This window comes from Saccopteryx bilineata, chromosome 5 (assembly GCF_036850765.1).
Source record: "Saccopteryx bilineata isolate mSacBil1 chromosome 5, mSacBil1_pri_phased_curated, whole genome shotgun sequence".
NCBI classification, from domain to species: Eukaryota; Metazoa; Chordata; class Mammalia; order Chiroptera; family Emballonuridae; genus Saccopteryx; species Saccopteryx bilineata.
This window is the reverse complement of record NC_089494.1, coordinates 251,817,961-251,840,579: the sequence shown is the minus strand read 5'-3', so window position 1 is coordinate 251,840,579 and position 22,619 is coordinate 251,817,961. Positions and strand designations below refer to the sequence as shown.

The following is a 22,619-nucleotide window of genomic DNA, read 5'->3' as shown; positions in this document are numbered from 1 at the left end:
TGACTCACCACAAATTGCACAATTAAAAGATGATTTCAGAAAAAAAGGCACGCATCAGCTTGCAGTTCATGCATGCTCCTTCTGAATTCCCATCCCCAGACCCATCCCATCCATGCTTATAATTATCGCTCCATTTCCATGGGACCACACGTGTAACCTTCTCCCATCCAAATTTAAATAAACTTAATCCTAAGGCCCTATGCTAGATCCAGGCAGTCCACAGAGTTGCCTTTGTTTTCCCACTGTGACAGGGGATAGCCACCTTTCAGCAGGCACAACCTGAACATTAAGACTGTGAACATCTGTCCACTTTGGTATGGACACAAATACCCTCAAGGTATTACCCAACTGTCACTCTGCTATGTTCTGTACCTGACATTCAGCTTCACGCTCACAAGATATGACGCATCAAATCATCAACAGTGGTGATCGTTTGTATATATTGTTAACTTTCCCTCATCCCATTATATCTCTCCTTCTGAGTCCTAGAAAATAACATTTTTGTCCTATTCCTTTTGTTCCTGTTCTGTCCTTTAGCCTATCTGATGAATAAAAGATTAAAAAACATGCAGAAGGATACCCAGCATGACCAGGAAAATGAGTCATCTGGCCAAATAACCTGTTCCCTGGAAAATTACCCCGTCTTGCCAATGTATATAAGACATCTATTCCTACGGTACCACAGACAGACCAGGAGCTGTTCAGGCTCTGCCGTCTGAAATGTTGCCATATTATCTTGACTGTGCATTCTAAACTTTCAGCCCAAGATAGACCTTAGGGTCATATGAGTGCTCTCCTATCACATACCAGTTTGTAGGGGCCTTTATGTGGTCGTACTTCAGATGGGGGGGAGTACATATCTTTACCAAGCATTTTAAAGGTCTGTTTTTCTACTTCCTAGTTATTCATTCATTTGACTAATGTTAACTGTGTACTTCCTATGTACTAGGTATCATGACAGTCACTGGAGTATGATAAGAAATAAATCAGACATCATCACTGACCTCACAAAATATAGAGGTCAGCAGAAAAGGAAAACATTAAGTAAGAAAGACATTAAACAAGAAAGGTGTTCAGTAGCATTATCATTTAATAATACTGATAAGGAACTACATAGTACTTTGATTTAGTACAACCTGAAAACCTTCTTAAGAGACAAATTCACATTACCAGCAGTGCTAACAGCTAAGAATACAGATCATTTGTAGAGGTTTATTAGCCTAAGTCTGAAATGTTTTCCATAATGGTGCATGTCAAAGTACCGTAAAGCTGAAAAGCTTACAACAAACATTGAGTTCTCACTCATGCATCTGCTAATCAGCTGAGCTGGTTCCATATCATTGTGGGAGGCTGTGGGCCGCTGGAGTGACTAAGCTGGGGGTACAGGTATGGGAGAGCATACTGCAGAACATCTTCTCATGGCAACAACAGGGGCCCATGTGAGTAAGCCAACTGCATAGCAGATTTCCAGCCTCCGATATAGCCTATCCATTAGCAACCCCATGTCCAAAGCCCACAGTTTGGGGAAATACATTCCACTCACCATGAAGCTAAGGAAGAATATGGAGGTAACGCATGGCTGTTATACAATGGGAAGAGGAGAATCAAGCCCAATAATTCAGTCCCGACATTTAGTTGGGAAAATTCCCAAGAGTACATATTACCTATTGTCCTGTTGCTATTAAACAGGAAGTTAACACGACTAGGAGTAAACGCGTCTGAGCATGATTTTTGGTTTCAAGGAGTTTTGCTTGGTCAGGGAGATAAAATGTACAGAAGACAGAGCAGGCAGGATCTGGCTCTTCCCTGGGTCAGGTCCTCTGGAGCCACAAAGCACCTGTCGCGTCTTCATGAACATATTTATGATCATAGAGAAACAGCAAGGCGTCCAGCCAGGGGAAGAAGAAAAATAACATTTCTTTTATCAAGGTACAGGAGGATGAGGGGCACCAGAAAAGCACAAATACAGAGCTACTTAGAGATATCACTTCAGAATGGAAGATGGTGGTGTGGGATGTTCACGGGCAACAGCTCTGAGCCTTGAAGTGTGGCTGCTTGTTGGACATATCAAGACGGACGGCAGGGACTTCCAACATCCACTGTCCTCGTCTAACCAAATTCTCTCTGCCCAAATGTGCGGTAGGGGAAAGGAAACAGAACCCTGCCTCACCTGAAGAAGACCTTTCCAGTTTAAATAGGGAAAATCAAAGCAAATACACGGTACAGTGATTATCAAAGAGAAAGGGGTGTGAGGGAGGGAGGGGAAGGGGGATGAACTGTGAGGGAAGGAGACTTGACGAGGTAGTGGACACACAGCACAGTGTACAGGTGATGTGTTGTGGAACTGTGCACTTGACACTGAGATAATTTTATTAACCAATGTCACCCCAATAAATGCCACAAAAAATTTTTTTTAAATGCACCAACTCTCCAACAGCATGAAAATACAAGCAGCTTCGTAGCCTGCTGTTTCCCAGGAAGGGGTCTCTGTTTCCCTAATAGAGTCTTTATTAGCCTTTCTGGAATTGGAAGCAGCCTGTTTCCCACGATAAACTCCTAGTTGCAGGCTTTTAGCTGTGAGGACCCTGAAGTCCAGCCTGTGTTTCACCAAGGCTTATCTCACTACCTGTACTCAGAGCTTTAATATGTACAAAACAGTATACATTAAAGAAGTCTTTCTGATATTGAATTGAATATGGGGGATATTATAGCCCTACAAAGAGAATTTTAGGAGCTTTGGGAAGTAGGTTCTTAGGGTTATGACTGAAGAGGAAAAGGTAAGGGAAACGGACTCTTAAAAATTGTTTGATAAGGTCATTTTAAAGGATGCACAGGAGTTGGTGTTTACTGAACATCTAATATGAGCCAGACACTGTGCTAAGAACTTTATATATGAAGGTATGTCCTTACTCACTTCGTGTGGTCTTCTCAGATCCCTTGATATATAGATGTTGATTATCTCCTACTATATAAAAGGGCACTAAATATGAAAAGCTTCCACTGGGTCACATAAAGAGTGAATTCCTGGTCTTGGGTAAAGCTAGTTAAGAGATGGCTCTGATTTCTCAGCAGAGGTGAAGTTACCCGCCAATATGGACCATGGATTTCCATCCCAGGGAGGTGGTGGCTTCATGACCCCTTATGTTCCTTCCTGAAACTCCACTGTAACAACAGGAGAGAAAAAAAATGTTTGCTACCTACGTCTGGATAGTTGAAGAGTACCAGGGAAAGGAGACAATGACAAACAGCTCCCCAAGGCCCGGAACTAGCAGTATCCATCACCTGCAACTCTCTGGTGAGCTGTGGGATGAAAACAGGAGACTTGATTTAAAATACTGTATTTATGAAACTCTCGGATCCCCAGATCTCTATTTGGGCTGCTAGGCATCATCCCTTCACCTATAGTTATACCAACCTGAATGTGTCTGAGCAAGTTTTTTATTCCATTTTTGAGATGAAGAAAGTTAGACTAAGACAAAAACATTCAACATTTTAGAATGAATGATGAGTTATCACGATGAACAGACATCAGTGGGATAGTTCTAACAAAGGTACATCTATTTCTCTTTTCTATCACAGCCCAAAGGGAGAAGGTAGGCTCTAACTGAGGAAGACATCTTGGCAGTCCCTACGGGTTGGCACCCAACCTGTGGTCTTCAAGGTGGATCCAGCCTTCCCTGTTTCTCGGCAGCAAGAAGGAAAAGAGAAAGCAAATTTAGGACAAGCTTCTTTTAAGCAGGTGAGATGGAAGTTGCACACAATTACTTCTGCTTACCACTGGCAAATGTTTGGGGATGAATTGTGCCCCTCCTCAAGTTGGTATGTTGAAATCCTACCCCCCTACCCCCAGTAACTTAGAATGTGATTTTTAAATTAAAACGTGGTCATTTGGGTAGGCCCTAATGCAATATGGTTGATAACCCAATAGGAAGAAGAAAATTGAAACAGAGACACATGCATAGGAAAGATGATGTGAAGACACAGGGAAGAGATGACCACCAGGAAAAGAGACCTCATAAGAAACCTATTCAGCGGACACCTAGAACTTGGCCTACTAGCATTCGGAACTGTGAGAAAATAAAATTCTGCTGTTTAAGCTACTCAGTCTGTGATGCTTTGTTACAGCAAAATAGATCAGTGAGAACTCTGGTCAAATGGCCATGGCAGGAAGGAGGGGAAAACAAATATGGCAGCAAGTAAGAATCTCTATCCACTGCATGAAATAGTTTGCTTTCGGTCGTGGAGCTTTAAGCAGAAGAGCAAATCATTCACCTCTAGGGCTTCTCACTTGATTCCCAGCATTCCTTGTCTTCCGCCAACACTGCATTGAAATATTGGCTCTGATCTTCATTGCCTAAACACAAAGGGAAAATAATTTTGAAAAAATTATAAGGAGCTTATGGGAAACAGGTATTTAGGAAACTTAAACTCACCGTATGCAAGTATCTTTTTCTTCTGCCTCTGGGAATGATAAAAATTTACTGAGGGATGATGCATTTCTCCATGCTAACAGATCCACTCACCCTGCCACAGAAAGTTCCTAAAAATATAACACTGCAGAAGGAAAACTCTCTTCTGTGTTTTGGCATTTTTCCTCCGAACTGTGCTATTTGCTTTTTGCCATGGTTAGAATCCTTTTCAAGTTTATTGCTGCTGTGATCTTCTGTGCAACTCTATTTTAAGCAGCCTATGGCAGAATAAACCCCTAAGGCACTACTCCAAAAAAAAAAAAAAAGAGAAAGATTTAATATTGTAGTCAATATTGAACCTGGAATTATAGAATCTCTAATGTTTGGAGTTGGGAAAAGTAAAAGAAGACTCTGGAAAACATAAAAAAATAATGCTTAATTTCTGAAAACCCTCAGAGTGGATCTAAGCATGACTCTATGTGGATAATATTCTGTGTGTTCGTAACCACAAATTAGCTCTTATAGCTTTCTCTGGTGAGGTCAAAACACAGAAGAGCCTTTTCAATACAACTGGAACAAGTGGAATGATTAAATTGTGCCGGTAGATTTTATGATACATTGTCCTTCTTGCTCTATTACCAAAGATGTGGTTCTCAGACTTGATTGCCTATAAGAGTCCTGGTAAACATCCAAGAGTGAAACTGGTGACATTTTAAGTAAAAATTTATAAATTCACTCATTCAATAAGCATTTTTTTTTAAGTGTGGGTAATGCGCTGTTGTCGGTACTGAAGATCAGCCCCCATGGAGCTTACAAATTATGAGAAAAAGCACTATATAAATCAAGATATGGTGTCAAGTCAGTTATATATATGCAATAAGGGTTAAATACAAGCAGAGTAAGGGCATAATTGTGAGCATCATGGGGAATTTAAAGAGGAGATCAAGGAAGTCTTCTCCGAGGAGATGGCCTTTGAGCAGAAATGTGAATAACATGCAAGAGGCAAGCTCACAAATCCTTGGGGAACAACATTACAGGAAGGAAAAAATAAGTGCAAGGTCTCTGAGTAGGGAGCACCGTGAGATACTCGAAGAACAGTAAGGATTCAGAGGAGGGAAAGAATAGTTGGAGCAGCACTGGAACAAGTGCAGCCAGTCACTTGAAGCTTAGCAGTGTCTTAAAGGCTTTGGTTTTGTGTAACTGAAGGCTGAAAACCTTTAGAGTGTCATGGAGAGACAATCATATTTACACTTAACGTTTAGTTTCAGTGTGAGAAGAGAGACCAGGAAAGAGCCCACTGAAATAGTCCACTGACACCACAAGTAGAATGAGGTTGAGAATGGTGGAACAAAAGGGTGAGATTTATCATCTGTGTTGAAGGTGATCCGGTCTCTGAAGGCTTGCTGAAATAATGAGTGAGGACTGTGAGAAGAAGAAACAGGCCACGGAAGACACCAGTTTGGGGGTGTTGAGCCACTGCATGAAATGTTGATCATCCTTTAGATAGAAGGAGCAGTGGAGATGGTGGTATATCAGAGTGTGGAACTCATCAGAAGGGGGCGCTGTTATTTAATTCAGCTGAAGACTATTTTCTCTATAATGTATAATCATTATTATCCTTGATGTTTCAAAGATATTTAGAACCCAATTCTTTCCTCTTTACCTAATGTGCTTCAATAGAGTGGTTATGAGACTATGAACTTATTTAATAGAAATTTCAGTCAAATATCAGTCATTAGTATTATATTTGACTGACTGGAAAGGAGGACGTTTTTCTGCACACAGTTCTCTGCACTGACAGATGAACAATGATTGCCACCGGGGTCCAGAGGCTCTTAATCACCTGGTCTCCCACCCCCCTCTGTCAGGGCTGCTCTCAATGCCCTGATCCTTTTTGCTGACTCTCCTCTTGGCCTCTGATTCTTGTCTCTGGACACAAAAGAACAGATAGATCATCTGGCCTTTTCCTCCAGTGCCTTTGCCCATGGCAGTGTCTAGAAAACATTTTAGTGTCTAGGTGGGAGCTCTGAGATCAGGAATACTACAACTGCTCTCCGTAAAATCTAACCATGAAGTAGAAGGTATATTTGTTGCAAATTTCTACCTCTCCAGGCCCACCTTCTGCACAATTGTTTCCTCTGGACTGCCTAATGGTTCGATAGGGGACTGTTTTTGTTTACTCCAAGTTTTCAAAAAGAAATTGACAGCATAACCTGAGAGAGAGTATTCCTGCAGTTATAATAAATCTTGAGATCAATACATCAGTGGCATACATTTCAAAATATGATTACAATTTTGCCAAGTTTATCCACAAGCAAGTATAAGATTCCATCAAACTTCTAGAGTTGCTGAAACCATTCTACTAATTTCCAAAAATCCTTGGTACTGACAGCTAAACTAGTCCAAATCCTTATTTTTTTTTCAATGAAATGATAATTAAAGCATCTCTACGCTTACATGATTGAACCCATGCTGATTTTAGTGCATGCGGTTGAAATAAAATGAACCAAAAGGAAATGTATGGCTCTTGGCTGAACCCTTCGAGATTACATTTTCACAACCCTGCCATCCCAATTAAATAAATATATGCAAATATGCAAAAATGGATAGTCAAAACTCTTCAAAAAAAAAAAACTTCTCCAAATTGTGAGTTATGAGTTTGATCAAAGTAATATTACAAAATCGATTTTTTTTTCTTTATGAAGCTTACTGTTACATGACCCAATTTCAGAGAGCATCTAAATTTATGGTTCAGTTTGATTTGATTTAGCTATGGTCATTAAAGGAACCACAAATTTTCCATTAATCATTGATTATATTCAATCAGCTCTCAAGGTGACTTATGTTTTCTCACTATTTGCGACATTACAATCTGCCAAACAGGCTCCCTGGCATGAAATGGAACATTTCTCTGTAAGCAGTTGGAGAGTTCAGTTCAAATTGCTTTAAGTACTTATTGATTATACTTTCTAATACTTTTGCTTTAAAAAAAAAAAAAGACCCAGAGCCACACTGACTACAGATGTGTTTAAATCTCTGACTCTTAAAGATAATGGAGTTTTGTTGGTGCTGTGGTCAAAGAACGATAAATTCTACCAATGATTCCCAACTAGGTTTTTTTTTCATGTTTAAATTGTTTCCTGTAAAGATAGATTTTAAATTTAACCCTGATGTAGCACAATGTTCTTTCAAACCAGCTTTTATTGTGTTGACAAAGGGAACAGTCTAAAGGAATGGCGCACGTTTCGTTCCTCTCAATATCCCTGATCCACAGAAGCTGCTTCCTCTGTGGGAAGGAATTTTGTATATTCCATGAGTGAGGTATTATATACAGTGTCTGAGCATTCATTTCCACTTCTTCTTTACATTCTTTCTACCCAGCGTTGAATGGGAAGGAAGGCTGTAGCTATGGCTGTGAATATAGCGGAGTCTCTGCCAACAAGAGATAGAAATGCAAGACTTGGGAGGGGGAAGGGGAACACGATGCCTTGCTTCTCGCACAAGAATAGTGGATGAGAAAGCTCAACAGTTGTGAAAATTTATAACAGCTGAGCTCAATTCACAGCAGTCCAGTGTCTAACCTTGAGGATTCAGCAGCCATTGCCTGTTGATTATGGATATGGAGGCACTGTCCCAAAACCAAAGCCATAACTTCTGCTCATCTGACTTTCTAACAGTTCTGTATACACCTCATTCCTGCTATGAACCCTTTTCCTGGGTTCCCTCAACACATTGCAAGACATTCCTGCCATATTCTCTCCCTAGGATGTCTTCCTCAGCACTTTTGCAAGACAAATATTTTTTTTTCTTTATGGTCCAGTCCTTACATTTTTCCATGATATATTTTTTTAATTTTTTTGTTATTTTCTTATAAACATAATTTTTCCAATTGATTTGGGAGAGAGAGAAAGAGAGAGAGAGAGATTGGTTTGTTGTTCCACTTGTTTCTACATTCATTGGTTGTTTCTTCTATTTTCCCTGACTGGTTTCCCACACCTATAACCTTGGTGTATCGAGTCGATGTTCTAAACAACTGAGTTATCCAGCCAGGACTCCATGAAGCCATAGTTAGACTCTTCCTCTGCCTACCACATTCAGCATTTATCATGCCTTTATCTGATATGATCACATATTTTATTTCTTTTTTTTCTGTTGTTTGTATGTTTGGTTCCCTTGAAAACCTGTGAGGGTTTGCAAGCCCTGGAAAAGATCTTGCTCATGTTTGTATTCCAGGTTTATAATACGTACCCAATGGTTACTTATTCATTTGAATATACAGCTTGTGGGCTCTACCTCTTATTTATCTTTGTACCCTTTACACTGTCTCACATTCAACAAATAGTCAATAAATATTTGTTATATCGAGTTATTAAATCACCTCCATCATTCTCTTCATTAAGAATCATATAAATTCATTCAACATTTGGAGGTTAAAAAGTCCATATTAATGTAAGCCTGATTTTGAAATTCTCAAAGATATTCCAAGGCAAGGGAACAGCATGTGCAAAGTTGAGAGGTATATGGAAGCTCTCAGCATAAAAGAGCCACAATTTTATGGCACAACTGGAGCGTCTAGGGTAAGGGAAGGAATAGGTTAGATGAGAGGTTTTACTCACCAGTCCTGAGCTACTTTAATTCACCATAAGTGATGCCATGAGCAATGACTTCAAATGTGCTAATAATTGCTTTTCCCAGCAATCAATGTACAGGTTCAAGAGTTCTGTGCAGGAACCATTTCTTCACCATGATAGCTGCCAGAATAATTTGCTAATCTTGGCTCTTCCCTCATGCAAATCATTAGGCGACATCTTTATTGCAAGAAAAGAGGTCCCAAGGGCTGATACTAAGCTAGATAGAGTCTACTGATACTCAAGAACCTTTATACTTTAGCATTGCTAGCTTTAAATTTAAGGCCAAGTTCTCAAGCAGGTAGTGACAAAAATCTGTAGGGAAAACATCATGACACATCTTCTTGGAGTATCCATTACCCTCAGCACTTGGAAATTTTAAATACAATTTTTATATCAAAACAACCAATCACATGATGAAGGAAAATGCTAAAATGGGTGACGTTTTAAGATATCTTTCCCTTTCTTCCCCATATGCACAGAAAATGCACAGTCAAGAATTCTTAGAAGTCTTTTGGGAGCTCTGAAGGAAGATTTGGCTTTTTTGTTTTATGGATTGAGGGGAGATGATTCACCAAGAAGCCTGGCCCTTCAGATCATTTGTTTCTTCACTATAAAATTTGAAACTATGGTACATTTCCCACCTGCCTCACTACACTGTTGCAAAACAACAGGTGAAGCAGATGAGATATAGAAACTGATTATAAATATGGCCCCTGAAACCCAGCAGCCAGAATTCAAATTCTAGCTCTGGGTCTTGGGGAAAGTCAATCTCTCTGGTCCTCAATTTTTTCATATTAAAAGTAAGGATGTTTGTAATTATTAATACCTACCGCATCAGGTTGTTAAGGGAGCTGTATGCTTTGATGAAAATAAAAGCCCTTCGAATAGGACCTGTCACATGAGAGACCATTATTTGTTATTATTATAAGGTAGCATCATTTTGAGTGACATCTTCCCATTAATATGTTAATATCAAACATGTATTAAGTGTTGGACATTGTATACGCATTATCTTCTGTAATAAAATAACCCTAGCATACAGGTGCTATTGTAACCAGTAGTTTATAAATAAATTAAAGATTCAAAAGAGATATAAAACTTAGTTTAGGCTATAAAAAGTCAGTAAGCAGTGGACATGGAACTTGAAGACTGGACTCTGCCTTTGGGACCTGAACTCTCATATGACGGTGAAACTCCGCTCTCCTTTAGAACCAGGACAGATAGGCAAGGGTGGGGAAATGAAAGGTGACCCCGATAACAAGCACCACATGGGCGTATCAGACATCAGCCGCAGCCATCTCATATCCCATCCTGCTTCACTCTTGCAAGAAGCACACAAGGCTGAGATTCTTGTATCCATTTTTTAGAGATGAAGAAATAGCAAGGTATAGGACCCATGTTTGTTGTCCGGCCCATGATTGTTCACCTCCACAGCCCTTGGTTTTTCTGCTACCATGTTTCCATTAATCATAATGCATGAGATCAAGCAGTTGACTGGTCAGAAGACTCTGAAATTCACTCATCTGTCTCACATGAATCCCCAACAACTAGCTCTACAGTGAGAAGGAGTGGAAAGAAGGTACCCTACACAAGCTGCCCATGGGGAGGAGGCCAGGGAACACTATTAGAAAATGTCTTGTTTTGACTTTTTAAAAAGTAGTTGGGACTTAATGATTGCTAGCCTTTCAGTGCACATCTGATATGTAATGTTCCGCCCTTTACTGCGTGACTCAGCATAAGACTGCACTGAATGACTTATCTCCGCTGTTGAGTTAAATATGACCTAAAGCTTTAAATGGGCTCTACAGTATTTTACACTTAAAGCCTGACTAATCATTCGCTGATGTTTGTTGAACCACATAAAACGGAACTAAATCATCTCACTGTCTTCTTCCAAGCTGCTAGTGTGGCTTTATCTCGCTACTAAAAGGAGATGAATGGGCAGAGGCTAACAGAATTTGGTTTCTTCTCTCTGTAGCAAACAGCACCCAGTAAACCTTCAAAAGACAGAGGGAATCAATTGCTTTCACTTGTCAATGAGGACATAATAAGAAGTGACCTGGTCAAGATAAGAAAGGCCTGAAAATGGCCTCTCTCCTGATGTCTTTCTATTTCAAGAGACTGGATGATGTTGCTTCTATTTATAAACTCATTTGGAAATGCATGAGCTTTGCGAGGTCTTTTTCCTTGGTGGCTGCATCTTGAAAGGGCATACATTAGAATAATAAGATCAAATAACCTAATACCTTGGAGTCAACAAAGGCAATTTATATAAATATGAATTTACTAGCAAGCATGGAAAACAAAAGTCACATAAAAGAGACAACAAGAAAAAAAAGAGACAACAAAGCATCTCAATTTTGAGAGGGGTGAAGGCATTTCAATGCAACAGATTTTTGCAAGTGCGTGGGGCGATGAGATGACGCTGTCTGGCGAAGGAGCTAGTGGACACAATCTACTAGTTGCAGCATCTTGTGAAAGCTACTTGCCTCTTTGAATTTCATTTTTTACTTACAAAATTGGAATAATACCTCATAAGATTTTGAGAAGATTAAATGATTAACATGAAGACTGATGTGATTAACACCTACTATAATGTCTAACCAATGATAGATAATCAATACATTTTACTGCTGATACCATCATCATTATCATCATCATCATCGTCATCGTATGCAGGAGAACAGAAACAGGTTTCATCAAGTTTGATTGTAATAGTTTGTCTAAATCAACATCATGGGCAAGATATTTTTCATGGTTTTTAGTATTTGACACTGAAAAATCTTATGAAAAACTATCAAATGTAAACCATGTGACCTAGTTTTAGGGACTGGGCATGGAAGAAGAACAATGAGAAAAAGAGAGAAAAAAAACATACTCTTATAGTATTCTAACCCAGCAATCCCTGCTTCACGTACAGGAAAGCAGATTTAGATGTTCCAGGCTCTTAAAATCCGCATGAATTAAGAACCATCCTAGATCACCCTGTAAATAGCATCGGAGCTTTAGCTGCAGTCCAGGACTCCCTTGGGAGCCATAAGCTTAAACTAAACCTCGGGAGGAAACAGGGGCACTGAGAAAAGTTACTTCTTCCTCATCAGCCACTGTAGGGCATAAAGTGCTTCCTTCTCATTTCCAAGAGGAAAAATCAAGCCTAGAAAAGTCAGCGTTAACAAAAGGGTTCTCGAGGACAGAGCACTGTGGACCTCATTCATTCATTCATAGGGTTGTCAGGAGTCAGAGCCAACTCAACAAACAGCACGTGACACACACGAAATTTAAAGTTAATTTCTAGATTTTAATTACAGAATGTTCTCATCTCCTAATAGCCTGTTACTACATTTTTAAATCAGGTCTGATAATGGTTTGAAGGGCACATAGAGTGTGCCTCACATGCCCAGCCTGGCTCTCGGGGCAATGCCTATATACGCAAATATAAAGCTCGCAGCACCCCGATGAGGGAGGTGCTATGAGTATCCTCAGTTTTCAGAGGAGGCACAGAGATATTCAGAAAAATTTTCAAGATTGCACAGCTAAAAGGCAGCAGTGGAGTCAGTATCTGAACCAAGGCCAATGGGTTATGAAGTTCGTCCTCTTTTTGTGCTCTGCGTGGCTCCCTGGAAGGGGGGAATTCAATAGCAACTTGGAGGCTCTGCAGACCTCCCTGTGGCCATCTTCTGACTGAGTAGAGCCGCTGTTAGTCATGTTTCACTTACTCCATATAATGTTATTAGATAAATCTCTTTGAGATATGTCTAAATTACAGATAATAGTTTCACTCTATGCCCCATTGCACTCCCTTATAAATGTATTTAAAGATACATGATTGCACATCCCTGAAAAAAATCTTTTACTACTGTTTAAGAATAGTTATGTTGGTTAAAAATATATTGAGAGTTCTTGTGTTTTAGAAAAAGATAACTGAAAATCACTTTTCAAGATGTTCTAAAGCTTCAGCGCTCTATCATTTCAATAATAAGCCTCTCAGTGTTAATTGGCTATTGATTAGGAAAGAAGGTAATATGATCCAGTGAGACACATTGAGGAAAGTATTTAGAAATTTCACTTTGTTAAGTTAAATAACTGTTTTTCTGATCAGAAGGTCATTAGTTCTTAAGTTGTGAGCAGAGGAGAAAAAGGAGAAATGGAATGATCAGTGTTCATTGTTCCTTCTCCTACGACCTAGAAAAAGACGAGCGGAGGGGTAGAATGGGAGGGAAGGAGCAGATTGAAATGTGGAACTGCCTGTCCAGTGGGAGATGAACAAGGGCCAAGGGAGGAAGGACGCCTGCTGACAACTGGCATTGCCACAGACCTACTGGAGCAAAATGAGATCTAACAGCAATGAGAACAATCGAGTGCCTAGATTTGTCATATGGTTGCAGAGGTCTCATTTTGATGACAGACAAAAAAAAAAATGTATTTTTAAGTTGGAGCTTCTTTAAAGACAGAATATTGCCAGGCCAGCTAGAGACACCAGAGGAGCAAAGCCCAGCTAGAGACACAAGAGGAGCAAAGCAGGGTGCCAGGGCTTTGGATTCACCACCCCTTGATGGCAGTGGCGGGGTGGGGGTGGGGGGAATGTACTGCAAAGCCTTTACAAATGCAAATCAAAGTACATCCACCCCAGACCAATTTATTCTCTGTTGAATACACTTCGGTGAGCCCAGGTTCTAGTCATCAGGTTTTCTTCGGATTCTTATCCATATTCTTTGTATCACTTCACTTCCACTATGAAGAGTATTTAACTATTTCATAAACTTTTAAGTGCATGCAAGTTGTGTAGAACCCTTGAGAATCAAATCAATCTTCATTGATTAAAAAACCCTGAAAGCAACAAATGAACCAACAAGAAAAGCAAACGAGCATTAACTTACAGACACAGAAACAGCGTAGCGGTTACCAGAGGGATGGCAGTTGAGGGGACAGTAAGCGGTAAGGGAGTCAAATACATGGTGACTGAAGATGACAACTTTGGGGGGTGGGCACACAATGTAATATACAGCTCCTGTATCATAGAAATGTACCCTGGGAACCTATACAATTTTATTAACCAATAAATTTAATAAAAATAAGTTGTACTGTGAGGCTTAAGATTTAGAATCAAGACATAGTCTGTTTCCCTGTGCAACTCCAAGTCTGTTTTAGAAAAAGAACCATCACAGTGCTGACCTTTTACTTCCTATTTTCAAATAGATCATGAATATTGTTATGCACAGGAGGAAAGCAGATATAGATCAAATAACATGAAGAAGATTGAAGTCATGATCTAGTAAAAAAAAAAAAAAAAAGGCAGAAATAGCAAAGTAGACCGGTGACTTAGATGTGAAGTGTCCAATACAGTGTGTACATTTTCATCCAGGAACAAGAAAACAGAATCACCATCATTTCGTTTCACTCTTTATACACAGGAATCAACTGCCAAACCGTCTTCTCACTTTTACCTTTGAGAATTTCCTGGCTTGGCCCATACTATAGGTGTTCATTCCCTCAAATCCTAAAGCCATCTGTCTTGAACATATCAGCGGCTGACAATCCAAAGCCAGGATTCTGTTGGCTGTAAGGAGTTTAGCAGAATTGGGCAGGGAGAGAGTCAAGAAGAGCCAGAATGTGGAGGAGAGGAGATCAGCAGTTTGGGAAGGCACAGTGCTGGCAGATGTGGTTTAGCCCTTGAACTAGCCAGAGGGTTGAAACATTACAGCAAGAATTCCATTACCAGCCTATGGTTCAGGCTCGATTCCAAATAATATCATTCCCTCTCCTTAAATTCTCTCAGCACATTTAACTACGTGTTCAAAGGATTAGAAAGAAGGTCGATCAGCATTAGGTGTAATGGCTTTGCCACTTTGCTACCACTAATGCCAATTCTAGCCACCCACCTCTCTCTCCTTCCCATCCTACAATCTCCCTTACTAGCAGTCCTAAAAATGACAGCAAAACAACAACTGAGGTATATTACTCTCTGGTCTCAAGTATTCTATATACATGAGAAGGGAATTACCTACTGCATATTTTATCTGGGTGAGATCTTCTGAATAATCACAGGTAATAGTTTTGCGAACATTAGCTTAGTAAGCGCCATCCTGAATCATACATTGTGATGCAGGATCCCACTAGATATGAGCCTCTGCAATGCAGGAACCATAATCTATGTTTTCTTGTAATTCCCAGTGCCCTGCACATTGCTTAACTACTTTCACCCAATATTCATTCACTGAGCCAGTACTTGGTGGTGCTGGATACTCTACTAGATTCTAGGCAGAAGAGTGGTTAAGAAATAGAAAAAGGTCCTACGTTCATGGCACTTACATTCTAGCTTCTATAGCAAACATTTCGATCCTCAGAAAATGTTTTCTGAACAAATGGTTTCTGAACAAAAGTAAACAAAAGGAAGTATGAATGCATAGATGAAATTGTATAGGGTAAAGATAATCTAAACTTGAATACAGAGTTAACTATTTCTTTCAGCTCCCAACACACATTTAAGTTTGGCATATAAAAAAACTTACCCTTTGAAAGAGAGAGCAAATTTTGTGGGGGGGTTTTCTTAGCAAAAGAGAGAGACATACAGACAGACAGGGACAGGCAGACAGGAAGAAACAGAGAGATGAGAAACATCAATTCTTCATCGCTGAACTTTACTTGTTCATTGATTGCTTTCTCATATGTGCCAGACTGGGGATGGGATCACCAGCTGAGCCAGTGACCCCTTGTTCAGGACAGCAACCTCGGGCTCATGCCAGAGACCTTGGACTTCAAGCCAGAGACCTTTGGTCTCAAGCTAGCGACCATGGGGTCACGTTAATGTCCCATGCTCAAGTCGGCAACCCCGTGCTCAAGCTGGTAAACCTGTGCTCAAGCTGGATGGGCCCACACTCAAGCCGGTGAGCTCGGGGTTTCAAACCTGGGTCCCCTGCGTCCTAGTCCGTTGCTCTATCCACTGCGCTACTGCCTGGTCAGGCGACACAGACAACATATTTAAAATAAATCAACATCTATCCAATCATACAAGTACAATTTTAACATCTCTATTAAGAATTATATATTTGAGGCTATAGGTTGGCATTAGCAGCTGAGTTCCAAAATTACCACTTAAAATTTAAAATGAAAATCTTTAGGTCTCTTAGAAAGCATTCCCTTTTTTTTACACTGTCACAGGTGACTTATCCACTTACTATAATACTTTAGTAAGTAAACACTCCTTTGTTATTACGGAGAAGAGAATGATGATCAAACAAAGATTATAATGTAGTTCGAGAAGACGACACATGCTTTCACCATACTCAGTATATAATAGAACAGGGCACACTTTGAATGGCAGTAACATGCATTAATTTGTTTAGAGAAATATTTATGTAGTTTCTACTACCTCAGAATTCTGTGTAGGTATTTACAGTTTGGGAGCTATAAGGACAAAAAGAGCAATTATTTAATGATTACATAGTAGAGATATCTGAATGTGTAACATACCATTACCATAGGATATTAACATGAAATTTACAAAAAATAAAAAAATTAATAAAGAAGACTGACTTATGTAACCTATGTATAAGGATGGAGTTTATTTTTTTAAGTCTTTGGAGGACTACAAATTACAAAGTAAAAGCAGATCACTAAAACAAAACAAAACAAAAAACTTAATGAATACATTTTCCTGTGCATGAGAATTTTGTCAAAGTGATTCATGTAACAATTTTACCTCATTCGCAACGATATCAGTAATAATGCTCTTCTTCATAAGGTTACTATGCTCCTTCACTGCAAATTATACTACACATCATTCCCTGCAGAGGAACTGTGAAACACCAAATTCTTGGCTCATAAAATGGCACCTCTGAAAGGGGCAGTTTCCACTCGGTCTCTGGTGACATTGTGCCAAGCAAGTTTCTTCCATCTATCAAAAAACTTCACTTTTAAGATGAAGTCTTTCCATCAAAAGGTATGGTCACATTTTGTTTTTTACTGACTACATATATTGATGAGTGGCAGCAAGAAAAGGTGAAAATTAAAAGTCAGCCATTAAAATAAATGAGTCAACTGTATAGAAGAGATATTTGGCTTATGAAAATTACATAAATGGCGGGGGCGGGGGAACTAGAGTATGATAATAGCCAGATGCTTGAGTCATAAGCAAATATGTTAAGACAATGAAGCTGGTCCTATAGGACCAAGTGAGAATATATTACTATCTTTGCACTCCGCTCTTTATATCAAGTAGTCTAAGCCAATAGGAAATGAGTTATTCTATTTAGAGTCCCAATTAGTATGTGTTGATATTTAACATTTACAATAGACTGGGCTTAGTTCTGTCATTTGCCTTTACTTATACTATGTCATGAGATCTCTCCTATCCATGCAAGTGTATGACAAGTGTTAAATTCATTAAATGGCAATAGTTTTCTAAGGTACAGTTGAAAATGGTATGAAAAGAATACCCATTTCTTTTGCCTGGAAAGACACACTCTGAATGCAGAAGTTTCCCAATGGGAAAAAGCTCAGCTTTCTTCTCCCCAGCAGGTCTGCCACATCCACGTTCCTGCAGACCTCCCTTTCAGGCTGGTGCTCCGTGCTTCACCACAGAATGAAAGCCTGAGAGCCCACAACTGAGCTCAAAGACATGTGAGATTAATAATACCAAGGCAAAACTACCATGGAGGCAGCGGTCCAAATACTCAAGATTCCTGTTAATAACTTCCATTACTGCGTATGAGGTTGGCATTGATGAGGAGGGCTTTGGGCAAACCAAAATCATCCCACAAATCATTGCTCTCTGAGACTTGGGATACTTTTATGGTTCAGTTTGGAAAGAGAATTTTTATAACAAATTTATTTTAAGCAAGTCATCTTAAAAACTGTTTACATAGAAAACCCAGGAATAAAACCTTAGCTGTTCATTGTGGAAGGCTTTAAATTACACGATCACCATAGAAAACACAGGAAGTAGAAGGTAACTGAAAAGACTAATGCAACATCAGATTCCAAGCTATAGCTGCTGAAAACATGATTTTAGAAACCGAACCCAACATTTCTGGTAACCATAGAAACAGTTAAAGTCAAATTTGTCACGAAAGCCCTTATCTCATGCTCGCCATAGGGAGGTAGAAAGATGGAAGGACCAAGACACACGACACATGGCGTTTTCTCCACGGCTCCCGTTGGCTGTCCTGAGGGTGCCGTTCAAAGTCCAGTCCCCTTCCTCGGCATCGGACTCGGGCTCTTCCTCAGAGCTCTGGGGCCACGCCACGGGCTTCTCCTTTTGTTCAAGGAGGAGGACACTTTCCCCCTTGGCAATGCATGCATCTTTCTGCCACTTCAGAATAGGCTCTTCAGGCCAGACTGCAGCTTTAGGGAAAAGCACCACCATTTTTTGAAAGGCTTTTGGGAAATGAATGTTGTCATGACAGCGCTCCTGAGCCTTCCGGGAGAGAGGTGGCTCAGACTAACCTTGAGGAGGAAGAGTGGCACAGAGAGGAGTCATTTCCTTCAAGTGCTCAATGGCTTGTTTGCTCCGTTCTACATGAGCCGTACTGTTCTGATGGGCTTCTGGGAGGTTGTTTATTCTACCAGCTCCTCCTTGACATACAAAATGATATCCTGAAATGAATCACCACGGGACATCTGTTCTTGAACTTCTTTCTGGAGTTTCTTATAAGCTCCTAAGGTTTGCTGATACTGACATGTTCTGAGAGCTCTGTTAAGCCTACTTCAGTAGAATACTTCGCAAAGTGTTCAAAGCTTTGTTTATTGGCAGGAAAATGTTCCATCAGTCTGTTACCTATGCTGACTTTCCGAAGACTTGCAGCTACTGCGTTGATATCTTTTTCATTTACGCATGATTTAAAGAGCTTTACAGCAAAAACTGCTGAACCCCCTGTTTTAAGCAAATTTTCATTATAAAGGCTGCTAAGGATGGATGCCTTTAAGTGTGCCATTAGCAGAACACCAGTCACCAGAGCCAGCTCGTTCCTCTCAGACTCCAAATAACCCTGAAAGCACAGCAGCTGCTTTTTACTTCATCTTCCAAACCTTCCTCCAGCTGTCTGCAGCACCTGATCAACCTGTTAAAACCCCAGGCAAACGCTTGCATGGTCTCTAGGCCTTCTTGCCCTGTGAACACACAGACACTTCTCAACATCATGTTGTCTTGCAAACAGCAGCACAAGTCATCCAGCTTATGAACTGGAGAGGTAAATGAGAAATAAGCATGTGCATGCCTGTGTGTGTGCATGAGTGTGGGTATTTTATTCTCAAGAATGCTTGAGGCCCTGGCCGGGTGGTACAGTGGATAAAGCATTGACCCAGCGGGCTCCACCCCAAGTCAGGGCACACATGAGAAGCAACCAATGAGCGCACAACGAACTGGAACAACTAAGTGAAGCGAGTGGATGATTCTCTCTCTCTCTTCCCCTTCCCTCCCGGTCTTCCTCCCTCTTTCTCAAATCAATGGAAAAAAAGAAAGAGTGGCTGAAATGATAACACATTTTCTAAGTATTGACACTGTTAAACAGTAGTTATCTTAGTGATTTGTTTATAAATCAGCAGTTTCAAAAAAAAATATGTCTTACAGAATCTAATTCTGCATAGTGTTACTGGGTGACGTGACAAAATAGGATCCTGTGGTCAAACAAGGCCGTAACAGTTATACAAGAATTACTTTTGGTAGGTCTTAACAGGACATTCTGCATAATGACATCAAGTATGGTTGTCTAGAAGAACATGCTGGCCTAACTCACTTTAATGATTTTATTTTTGAGGCCCATTTAATGAAGCGCTCCTTGTTTTACACGGCTGTAACCAGCAGAGTGGATTCTGTGGGCTCCTCCTGGACCCCCCTTCAGGGCCAATGCACTCATCCCCAGCTGCTGAAAATATTGGAGGCTCGATGCTCACAGATGTGCCGTCAGTGGGCATTGCCCTCACCTCTAGGGAATTGCCCCGCAAAGGCTCACCTGGCCTATGACCAGACAATGACAGAATACAAAGGCGCACCTCCCTTGTCCCAGTTTGAGACAAAGGACCATCCAGCTCCAGAACTCCCTGTAGGATCGGCTAAGAAATCAGTTGCATCCACAATGCGGGCCACCTTCTCTCTGTGTCTCATCCTGCTCCCCAGTTCCTCCTTCCTTGCAGGTATGTCTCTCCCAGAGCATGCCACACTACCATTTCTCCATGCAGCTCTCCATTGCTGAGTCCGCTTCTTAGGAACCCAACCTAAGACAACAACATTTATGTCAACAGACATGCGATTGCTCAGATGAAGTTTTGAGCCACTCACTTCTGTGTGGCTGGGAGTACGTTTCTCCCTGCTAGTGGAACTGGAGATTTAATTCATAAATTACTGAGTCTCAATTTATCTTTCAAGTATGTGAGAATCCCTTTATTGTGAGCATTCCTTTCTCTAAAAATCTTTCTCAATATTTTAGTCCCAAATATTCATTGCAGAGATAGCCAGGTGCTGCTTCTGCTCTCCTTTCTAACGCGGCATTGAACTTCTATCTAAATGTGAAATCAAGTCTCTCCCAGGTATTCAAGTCTTCAGTAGCAGAGCTCAATTTCAGGCTCATTTTGTCTGACTTCAAAGTCAAGCTTCTTTCTACTGTGTCTTACCCTAAAATTAATAATGGATCTGTGAGTAGAGAAAAAAACCAAATGCCATCCTCTTTGTTTCAATAATTTGTATTGAAATATATCCATTTCAAATTGTCTTGATATATATATATCTAAAGTGAACTATAAGCTCTCTGAGAAAAATGACCCTTCCTTAAGCAAATCTGACATGTAATAATAGAGGTCTACACACTTACACACATGTGCACACATGTGATCATCTTTAATAGCTAAAGTGAAACTAAAGTTATCCTGGCCAATTCTCTGGGGGGGGGTTTTATCTAATTTTTTTTTTAGGTGAGAGGAGACGAGAGAGTAAGGCAGACTCCTGCATGAGCCCCAACTGGGATCCATCTGGCAACCCTATCTGGGGCCGATATTTCAGTACTGAGCTCTTTTTAGTACCTGAGGCAGATGCACTTGGACCAACTGAGTTATTCTCAGTGCCCAGGGCCACACTCGAACCAACTGATCACTTGCTATGGGAAGGAAAGAGGGAAAGAAGGGGAGAGGAAAGTAGAGAGAAGCAGATAGTCACTTTTCTTGTGTGCCCTGACCAGGGATCAAAACAGGGATGTCCATATGTGAAGCTGACTCTCTATCCACCTAGCCACTGGACAGGGAAACCCTCTCAGTATTAAGTCAGAAGAAACTAGGCCCTGGCCGGTTGGCTCAGTGGTAGAGCGTCGGCCTGGCATGCAGGAGTCCTGGGTTTGATTCCCAACCAGGGCACACAGGAGAAGCGCCCATCTGCTTCTCCACCCCTCCCTCTCTCCTTCCTCTCTGTCTCTCTCTTCCCCTCCCGCAGCCAAGGCTCCATTGGAGCAAAGATGACCCAGGGGCTCCAAGGCCTCTGCCTCAGGTGCTAGAATGGCTATGGTCGCAACAGAGAAATGCCCCAGATGGGCAGAGCATCACCCCCTGGTGGGCATGCCAAGTGGATCCCGGTGGGGCGCATGCAGGAGTCTGTCTGACTGGCTCCCTATTTCCAGCTTCAGAGGAATGCAAAAAAACAAAAACAAACAAACAAACAAAAAAAACCCAAACAAATAAATCAGAAGAAACTGAGGTCCAGAGTAGAGGAGCAATTCACCTAAAGTCCCATAGATAGTAGTAGAATTCAGTCTGGCTTCCAAAATTTAAATGTGAAATAATTCAGCCTGTCATTCAGATTCATGGATTCATGGAGAAGAGTGACTATTAGCTTTACCCCACCAGAAAAAAATCATCTATGTAGGAAATCACAATAGAATTGCTTGAGATAGGCCACATGTCTCATTTGATTTCTAAAAATTTAATCAAACACCTTCTCAGGCACATAGCACATGCATAAAAGCTAAGAATACATGTAAACTGGACTGTATATAAAACTTCCTTTCATTCTCAGCTCATACCAGTGAGCACTGTGATTTAATAAGTCACCAGTAAAAGATCAATCTACCATCTAGCAGTCTATAATCTACCATTGAAAAAAACCATGTAAAAATGGAAGGCAGACTGAAACAAAACAAACACAGATTGGCATCCCTTTAACAATTTCACCAGAAAACGGTTTTATAAACATCTTTCCCTGTGCTTATCTTTTTATAGATTCAATCAGCACTACCATCACAGAAATCCTGCATGGAGATGCCATGGCAACTGCCACATTCTGCACAGACACACACAAAATCAACATGCTTAAATAACTGCAACTCACGCCCACTTACAGTCTATTAGCTTTGAATTCCAGATATAAAAATAACCACAATGATTTTTTTGTAAGCAATGTGATAGTGGAAAGTGCAAAAGCAAAACCCCAAAGGGAGGAATGAACCAACTGTTCAGCACCAGTCTAGATCCACTCACCATCAACCGATTCTTCTAGGCTTTTATTGTCACTGAATTTCACCTCAGTCCTGCGCAACTCAGACGAGGTCTTTCTTGGCAATAAAACAGAATTGGTAGAATATGGGGTCAGTACTTTCCTACC

General features: G+C 40.5%; 1 pseudogene; it reads right to left on the bottom strand.

The window, feature by feature from the left end:
- Positions 1–18,119: 18,119 nt before the first annotated feature.
- LOC136306671 (eIF5-mimic protein 2-like) lies at positions 18,120–19,178 on the bottom strand (annotated as a pseudogene).
- Positions 19,179–22,619: the final 3,441 nt, after the last annotated feature.